Source organism: Symphalangus syndactylus, chromosome 14 (genome assembly GCF_028878055.3).
Source record: "Symphalangus syndactylus isolate Jambi chromosome 14, NHGRI_mSymSyn1-v2.1_pri, whole genome shotgun sequence".
Classification (NCBI taxonomy): Eukaryota; Metazoa; Chordata; class Mammalia; order Primates; family Hylobatidae; genus Symphalangus; species Symphalangus syndactylus.
The window spans coordinates 71983975-71993009 of NC_072436.2; the positions used below are offsets into that span (position 1 = coordinate 71983975).

General features: G+C 43.8%; 1 pseudogene; it reads left to right on the forward strand.

Moving 5' to 3' along the window:
• The first annotated feature begins 4645 nt into the window (after positions 1 to 4645).
• Positions 4646 to 5891, forward strand: LOC129462807 (tRNA (guanine-N(7)-)-methyltransferase non-catalytic subunit WDR4-like; annotated as a pseudogene).
• The last annotated feature ends 3144 nt before the right edge of the window (positions 5892 to 9035 follow it).

The window sequence follows — 9035 nt, forward strand, 5'->3', positions numbered from 1 at the left end:
AAAGTCACGGGGATTTAGTTACTGGAGTTTGCAGGCAAGAATTTTTAAATAGCTATGATTTTAAAATCCAGGCAGATGGATGAAAAGATGAAGAAAACAGATTAATATGAAGATGTTTACCAGAAAACTAGAGAACTAAATGGAAATTCTAGAATTGAAAAATACAACAACAGAAATTTATGCATAGGCTTAATAGCAGATTATAACACTGAAAAAGCATTTATGTACTGGAAAATAGAACAATAGAACAATGCCAACATTGAAGCACACGAAGAAAAAAAACAAAAAAGGATTTAGAGATTGAAACAGAATACAAAGGTTCAATATGTTCATGTTGGATGTCCAAAGGAGACGGAGAGAGAAAGGTAGCTCTTAAATTTCCCTCCGCTTAGTGGGACATGGGATATCTGAGTGAGTTGCCCCCACCCCATGAGATAGCTGTAGAAGTAGCTGAGAACACAGCAAAGGAGCTGCAAAGCAGAAGCCGTGGGATTGAGAGCCTAAACCAGGAGCCAAACAGTGGTTGCTGCAGTCTTCAGAGTAACAGTAGCCACGGTGCAAATTGAGGTGGGCCAGAGTCAGCTGAAGGAAGACTCCTGTACCCCAATCCCTGATTGTGCTAAGAAAACTGACTGCAAATTACAGTAACCAAGAGTGCAGTGAGAGGAGAGGATTAGTGGAAAGTGGAAGGTTGTTAGGAAGGGAAGGAAGCATGCAGGCCTGGGGCTTTGCCCCGATGCCTTGCTGTTACTTCAGCCACCTTTCTGCATGGATGTCAGGAAAAAGGAAGAAGGGAAAAAAGAGGGAGCAACTCCAAGTAGAGTTGCCAGATTTAGCAAATAAAATACATGAGTTTCAGATAAATAGCAAATTGTTTTTTGGTATATGTCCCCAATGTTTGCAAAGAACACACTTACACTAAAACAAATTCATTTCTATCTGAAATTTAAATTTAACTGAGCATCTTTTATTTTCTCTGGCAGCTCTAACCCTGAAAGACTGAGTAACATGCTGAGCCTGAGTTAACGTGGAAATAACTGGAGTATGGTTGCCCCTCTGAACCCATGTGTTCTGCATCCACAGGTGCAACCGCGGGTCAAAAATACTAGGAAAAATAAAAACAAATGGAAATACAACAATAAAAAAATATAAAAAGGAATACAGTATAATAACTACATAGCATTTACATTGCATTAGTATTATAAGTAGTTTAGAAATAATTTAAAGTATATGGAAAGATGTGCACAAGTTGTGTGCAAATATTGCACAATTTTATGCAAGGGACTTGAGCATCTGCAAATTTCGGCAGATACCAAGGGATGACTGTACTTTTAATGGGCAAGATTAAATTTTACAGGGGGTCTCATTCCCCTCCCAATTCCACACTGCTCACAGAACAGAGAATAGGAGTTGACCAAGTGGTGATATTGTAGGGTAACTCAATCTCCTCTCAGGCCCACTCTGCCTAAACACTCTACGGCACACCCCATTTCCACTCTACTGTGATTGGCACATACCTAAAACAAATAGCATGTCCTGTTTGTCCCACCGTTTCCAGGTGGAACGTACAGCAGGTCTGTTCTGTCATGAAATCATCAAACGTGTTTGTGGCTTTCAACACTGGAGGAAGGTGGAGATAGGACCTCTTGGAGATGCGTCATGTAACCCTCCTTTACCCTTCTTGGATTCTCTTCTTCACGCCAACTGGCAAACTTCTCAATCCCTTTTGGGGTGGGAATGCTGTACTGCACTTCATTCATATCCTATCTTTTTCTTCCTTCCTATATCTGGTAGTTCATTTAATAAACACTGTTCTAGATTCTCTAAAGGGAATAATTTGGAATTAAAAAGACCTTTTTCTTCCTCAAGTGCCTCTATCATTTTTTTGTGCCAACTGAAGAATCACAAGGTTCATGAATGTGGAAAGGAGAGCTTTATTTCTTATAAAGGGTTGCAGCCTGCAGGCTGGCCATCCCACAGCCTGGGAAGGATAGCTTCTGGCAGAAACCGGAAGCAGGTACTTCTAGGGAGGGAAGGGTAAGACAGGAATTTAGGCTGAAAGGGTCAGCTAAGTATATACATTTAACAGGCTATAGGAGGAGCTATGAATATTCACAAAAGGGGAGTGCACTCATGCATAGTAAGCTAACATATATGTTACCTACATCCTATGTTCACTTTAGGGTGGAAACTTAACATTTAAGTGTATTAAAATTAGGCTCTATACGTCACAAGGTGAAACAGAGGACACAGAAGCATCCTGTGTGCAGCCTCTGCAAACCGGCCAGTACCAGTCCATGGTTAGCAGCCTCTTATCAGGAAGGAATGATGGTCAGTTGTTGTGTCAAACTGCAAAAAGGAAGAGGAGTCCAACAAGTCTTCAGAAAGGGCCTGTTTCTGTTTAACATTTAGGAATGGAAGTTTAACGGCAAGTAGCAAGGGAGGGAGTATAACAGGGCATGTCTGACCTCCCAATCCATCATGGCTGGGAATTCAGTTTTTAAGATTTCTCTAGGGTCTCCTTAGCCAAGAGGGGAGTCCTTTTAGTCAGTTGCAGGGGGGACCTGTGGATTTTATTTTCATTTCTCAGTTGAAAGCCTAGCTGTTAAGACTTCTGAGTCTTCTATGCTTGAAAAAAGTCTTTTGAAATTCAAAGCTGAGCTCTGACTTCTTTATTCTCAGCTGTACCTACCAGACCCACGAAGCACTGGGTGCCTGTCTTTCCAGGTAGAGAGCTGCAGAGAAATAAGATTTACTGGGCATGGAAAATACAGTGGAAAGTATTACAAAAAAAAAATCAACCCATTCTAGTATTACTCTACACAATAAAATAATGCTGGAAAAGGAAGAAAAAGTAAAAACTATAAAGAACAGCTGAGACAGAAGAAGGTAATAAAACAAACAAGGCATGCGAGTTGGGTTTCTAATAAAAGCTTGACATCCTTATATTCAGTTCTACCACAAGTAAAACTGACTTTTTTTATGAACCCGTTTGCATTTTCCAATACCTCCATGTCAGGGCCGGATGGAAATAAAACAAGATAAAACTGCAGTTTTACAAACCACACCAATCGTACTGTATTATCATAAACATTAACTGGTCAAGAAAAAAAAATTTTTCTTAATTAATTAATTTAGTTATTTATTTTTAGAGAATGGGTCTCACTATGTTGCCCAGGCCGGCCTCAAACTCCTGAGCTCAAGCAATCCTCTCACCTCAACCTCCCAAAGTGCTGGGATTACAAGCATGAACCACTGTTCTGGCCCAAAAGAAATTTTTAATAATCATTTTCTGAGGCCTACTTTTCTACTATGGGTCTTCCGTGTCTTGTAGGGGAAAAAAACCCAGCTGCTGGTTTCCCAGTTTGCTCATTTTGATTTACTTTTAATATGACAAAATTATACAGTCCATTTGTCACACAATGAAAGCCTGATAGAAAATGCGTAAAACCATAAAAGAAGCTTTCTAAAAATCACACATGAAAATCTCCCCACTCATTGCTGTGGTTGTGTTTTTTGTTGCCTAACAAGTAGATTGAGCACAATTTTCTGTCTTTATTCTCACTGGTTAGTGAAGAAAATAAAAAGGACTGCTTTTACCATTGTTTTCCCCTGTGTGGCCTACTGTTTCATCAGTTCAACTTTTTTTTCTCTCTCAGACTTTTATTATATCTTTTTTAATATGCTTTCTCCCTAAATGTTTTATTTTGAAAGTTTTCACTCTTACAGAAAATTTCAAAGAATAGAATATGGCATCGTCACCTAGATTAACCAACTGTTAACTTTAACCACATTTGCTTTATCTCTGTCTATACCAGCTCCCTAAACCTTATCACTATTAACATTCTGGGCTAGATAATTCTTTGTATGGGAGAGAGCCAGGGGTGCTGTCCTATACATTGTAGAATGTTTAGCAGCATCCCTGGCCTCTATTCATTAGATGGCAGTAGCACCGCTTCCCAAGTGCTGACAACCAAAAATGTCTCCAGACATTGCCAAATGTCTCCTGGGGGAAAATCCCTTTTGTTAGGAACTATTGGTTTATACTACATTTAAAAAAAAACAACCTAAATGTCCATCAACCAAGAAGGAGTGGATAAAGAATATATATCTATAATATATATTTTTATACATATATATTATATATATATATAACTGGGGTATATATATTACATGGTATATATATATATAAAAGTATATATATATATATATATAGATATAGATATATCCACACCATGTAATACTACTCAGCCATACAAAGGAACAAAATAATGGCATTCAGAGCATCCTGGATCCTGGATAGAGTTGGAGACCATTATTCTAGGTGAAATAACTCAAGAATGGAAAACCAAACATTGTATGTTCTCACTTATGAGGGGGAGCTAAGCTATGAAGACACAAAGAATAATATAATGGACTTTGGGGACTCGAGGTATTGGAATAGGAAAGGGGGGGCAAGGGATAAAAGGCTACACATTGGGTTCACCGTACACTGCTCAGATGATTGGGTGCTCCAAAATCTCAGTAATTACCACTAAAGAACTTATCCATGTAACCAAAACCCACCTGTTCCCCCAAAACTATTGAAATAAATTAAAAATGGTTTGGGTGGGGAAATATGCATGGCGGCGAGGCAGGTAGGCACATGGCAGACTCTGCGGGGCTGGCGTTGTGCGGGCAGAAGCTGGTGGTGCAGGGCAGCAGCCGGTTCCAGACCACCTCCACTGCAAGCAGTGACGACAGCCTCTTCATCTATGACTGCAGTGCTTGAAGACAAGTCACAAGAAAATAAAGGGGAGGACGAGCCGCCCTTGGTCCGGGGGAGCGGTGCAATTCTCGGTCCACTTTCTCCAAGTCTGGCAGCTGTTTTGCTTTAACCGATGACAGTGTCTGATTCTTTTCTGTACAAAACCATGGCAATGTCTGAGTGTCAGGACCATGATAAGGAGGTGTGCGGACCTGACCTTCACAGCCTCCGAAGGTCTTGGTGGCTGACAAGTCTGAAGACGTCTCCTCGTCGGTGCTGGAGCCACATGGATGCGGCCAACTGGAGCTGCGGCACCTTTCTGTCCATGCTGTTAGACGTGGCTGTGCATCCTGATGACCACTTCGTCCTCACTGCGGACCGGGACGAGAAGATCCACTGCGGGCCGGGACGGGAAGCAGGGCCGCCACACCCCGCAGCATTGAGTCCTTCTGCCTCGGGCACACAGAGTTTGTGAACTACATCTCCATATTGCCCACTCAGCCTGAGCTGCTTCCATCCTCCTCCGGGGACTGCACCCTGAGGCTCTGGGATTACAGAAGCGGCCGCCAAGTGCACCGCTGTCACCTCCACAGTCTCCAAGAGCCCGCGGACCTCCAGGTCCCGCAGAGGTTTGCCGCGCCCAGGATTGCGTTCTGGTGCCAGGAGAACTGGGTGGTGCTTCTGAGCACCTGCATTGCTGTGGGCTACATCTTCCAGTTTCACGCCCTTAGACGGTAGTTGGTGTACAGGCAGCAGCTGTCATTCCAGCGTCGAGTGTGGGATATGGCTTTTGAGGAAACCCAGGGGCTATGAGTGTTCCAGGACTGCCTGGAAGCCCCCCTCCCCTGTTGCTCTGCAGGCCTGTGGGTCGCCAGTGGCAGTCTGCTCCTGAAAGTGCCATTTTAAAGAAAGTCTCCAGTGTTCTTTGTGGGAACTGGGCCATGCTGGAAGGCTCTGTCTGCGCGAACGTGAGCTTTAGCAGTCTCTACAAGGCCGCCTTTGACAATATAACCTTCTACCTGAAGAAGAAAGAGGAGAGACTGCAGCAGCAGCTAAAGAGGAAGCAGCGCAGTTGAGTCCCCCACCTGGGCCAGTGGGCAGGCCAAGGAAGGTAAGGCCGGGGGAGTCGGCCTGGGGTTGCTGATCTTGGCTGTCGGTGGTGCCCCACACCCTCGAAACAGGAAAAGTAGTTTTCATTTGTTCCCCCTGCATCCTGGCATCTCCCTTCAAAACGGAAAAGGTGGCGAGGCGTTTTGGCTCACGCCTGTAATCCCAACACTTTGGGAGGCGAGGCGGGCAGATCACGAGGTAAGGACATTGAGACCATCCTGGCTAACACGGTTAAACCCCATCTCTACTAAAAAAAAATACAAAAAATTAGCTGGGCATGATGGCGGGTGCCTGTAGTCCCAGCTACTCAGGAGGCTGAGGCAGGAGAATGGCGTGAACCTGGGAGGCGGAGCTTGCAGTGAGCCGAAATGGTGCCACTGCACTCCAGCCTGGGCTACAGAGCCAGACTCCGTCTCAAAAAAAAAAAAAAAAAAAGGAAAAGGTGACATCAGGTGCGATCAGCTCAGCTCAGAGAACGGGACTGTCTCCTGGGCTCTAGAACATTCTGTGTCGTTGGGCACAGGCTCTTGCCTGGTGCCTGTGCTCCTTTCTGGTTGAAGGGAAGGCAGATGGGTGGAGTGGAAGCGCTTGAAGCACTTTACCTTCACGTTGGAGGCAGCGGTGGCAGCTGTCGGCTTTCTGCTATTCTGGAGCTTGGCGCGCTTCCTCTAGGAGGATCTATCGCCGACGCTGTGGACGCTTTCCTGTTGTCACCGTCTCACCCTCCAGGTGATGCGCCGCCCCGCAGTAGCTGCGCGCCATACGAGGCTGTTGAAACTTAGAACGAACGCTTCAGCCTGCCCCAGCCCCAGCCCCAGCCCCGTACCTTGTGCTCAGGAGCTGCCCCTGGCTAGTGGCTCCCACGTGGGAAGTGCCCAAACGCGTTTCAGTGTCTCAGGGAGCTCTGTCAGGCGGCGCTGGAACTGTGAGCACATGGGTCCGGCTAGAAACCCGGTTTTACAGGAAGGTGATCGAAGACGTCGTGTGTATTTATTATTTTGATTTGACCTTCGCACACACTGCAGAGCAGCTGGGATGTCGCTGAATTTCAATCACCGATCCATGAGGATGAACTTTTGCAACTCCCTGGAAACGTTTAGCAGCAACATGTGAAACTAGTCTCAAAACATATCAAGCAAAACGTTTGGGTGCGTGCACTGTTTATGAGTGAGGTGCTCACTGCTTGATTTGGGAAGAGGCTTCTAGGTACATCGGGTAATTCGTTCAGGACGGCTTCTACCTGCTCTTCAGTGGTTAAGTCTCAGCAAGGGAACAGATGTGCATGCTGGTGATGATTTTGGTGTGGGTTTTCGCTGGGGAATTAGAATCCTTTTGTGTATCCAAAGCTGGAATGCTTCACATTTTTCATAAGTGCTTTGTTTTCCTTTTAACAGTGATCTGGAAACAGTGCTGACTGCAAAGCTGAGGCCCACTCCCCTATGCTGGGGACCAGAGGTTTCAGAACAGAGGGGCCGCGCCAGTCCATTGTCCTCCTGTACCAGCAGCCTCACCTCCTTCACAATTCTGGGGCATCTGGAGCGGGGCATGCTCTTGTTAATAGTCTGCTTTGAAAATCTTGGTTCTAGGAGAAGTTAAGTTTGGTCTTGTCAGTATCTTCACTTAAGATAGGGTTGGCAAACTGGCCTGTGGGCTGAATCCTGCCCACTGCCTGATATATGGCCTGTGAATGGTTTTTACATTTTAAAAATCGTTGAAAACAAATTAAAAATATATTTCATGACATGAAAATCATGAAATTCAAATTTCAATGTCTGTGAATAAACTTTTATTGACACAGTAAAAAAAATAAAAGAGATAAATAAAAAACCACACACACTTTTGTTGAGCTGGTGTATTTGAAAGTAGGTTTATGTACTTCATGACATTTTGCCCCAAAGTGTCATAGCATGTATTTCTTTTTTTTTTTCTTTGGTGATGGAGTCTCACTCTGTCACCAGGACGGAGTGCAGTGGCGCGATCCTCCAACTCCATGATTAAAGTGATTCTCCAGCCTCAGCCTCCCAAGTAGCTGGGATTAAGGCATACGCCACTACACCCAGCTAATTTTTGTATTTTTAGTAGAGACGGGGTTTCACCATATTGGCCAGGAAGGTCTCAATATCCTGACTTCGTGATCCGCCCACCTCAGCCTCCCAAAATGCTGTGATTACAGGTGTGAGCCACCGCACCCGGCCATAGCATGTATTTCTTAAGGAAATGCACACATACCTGCATAACTGTAATCACACCCAAGAAATTTAACTTTCATCCAATAATGATATCATCTAATACCCAGCTCAGATTGAAATTTCCCTCAGCTGATCACAGAAAAATGTGTTTTCAAGCTTCTGAATGTGTGCCAACCTGAAAATTAGAATTATATTAATTTTTTCTCAGTAATTTATTATGAGCTTTTCCAAACATACACTAAAGTTGAAAGAACTTCCTCATTGTAAATTTAATTCGAATTTCTCTGCCATAAACATGAGGTTTATATGTTTAAGGGCACTTGTGGGTTTTGGTGTGTATGAATCTTTGTGTTTCCCAATTTTTGAGTGTTTTGTAAATTGAGGAGTTTAGTTCTTTATCTATGACATGTGCTGCAATTATATTTCTCCCAGTTTGTCACTTGTCTTTCGACTTTGCTTGTGGTGCTTTTTTTTTTTTACAAAGATTCTTTACATTTTATTTTATTTATATTTTTAGAGTTGGGGTCTTGCTTGTTGCCCAGACTGAAGTGCAGTGGTACAATCATGGCTCCCTGCAGCTTTGACTTCCTAGGCTCAAGTGATCCTCCCACCTCAGCTTTCCAGGTCGCTGGGACTGTAGAGATGCACCACCATACCCAAATAATGTGTGTGTGTGTGTGTGTGTGTGTGTGTGTGTGTGTGTGTAGACAGCCTCCCCATGTTGCCCAGACTGGTCTCAAACTTCTGGGCTCAAGAGACCCTCCTGTCTCAGCCTCCGAACATACTGGAACCACGCCCGACCAGTCATTTTTATTGATGTCAAAATTATTGCTTTTTTCTGCTATTATATCTGGATGATGAACATGGTTTAAAATTTTTCCCACCACAAGATTATAAACAAATTCACTTATGTTTTCTTCAAGTACTTATATGGCTCGTTCTTTCTATATGAGTTTTTCCTGCAGTATAATGTATATTAAGGATCCAAA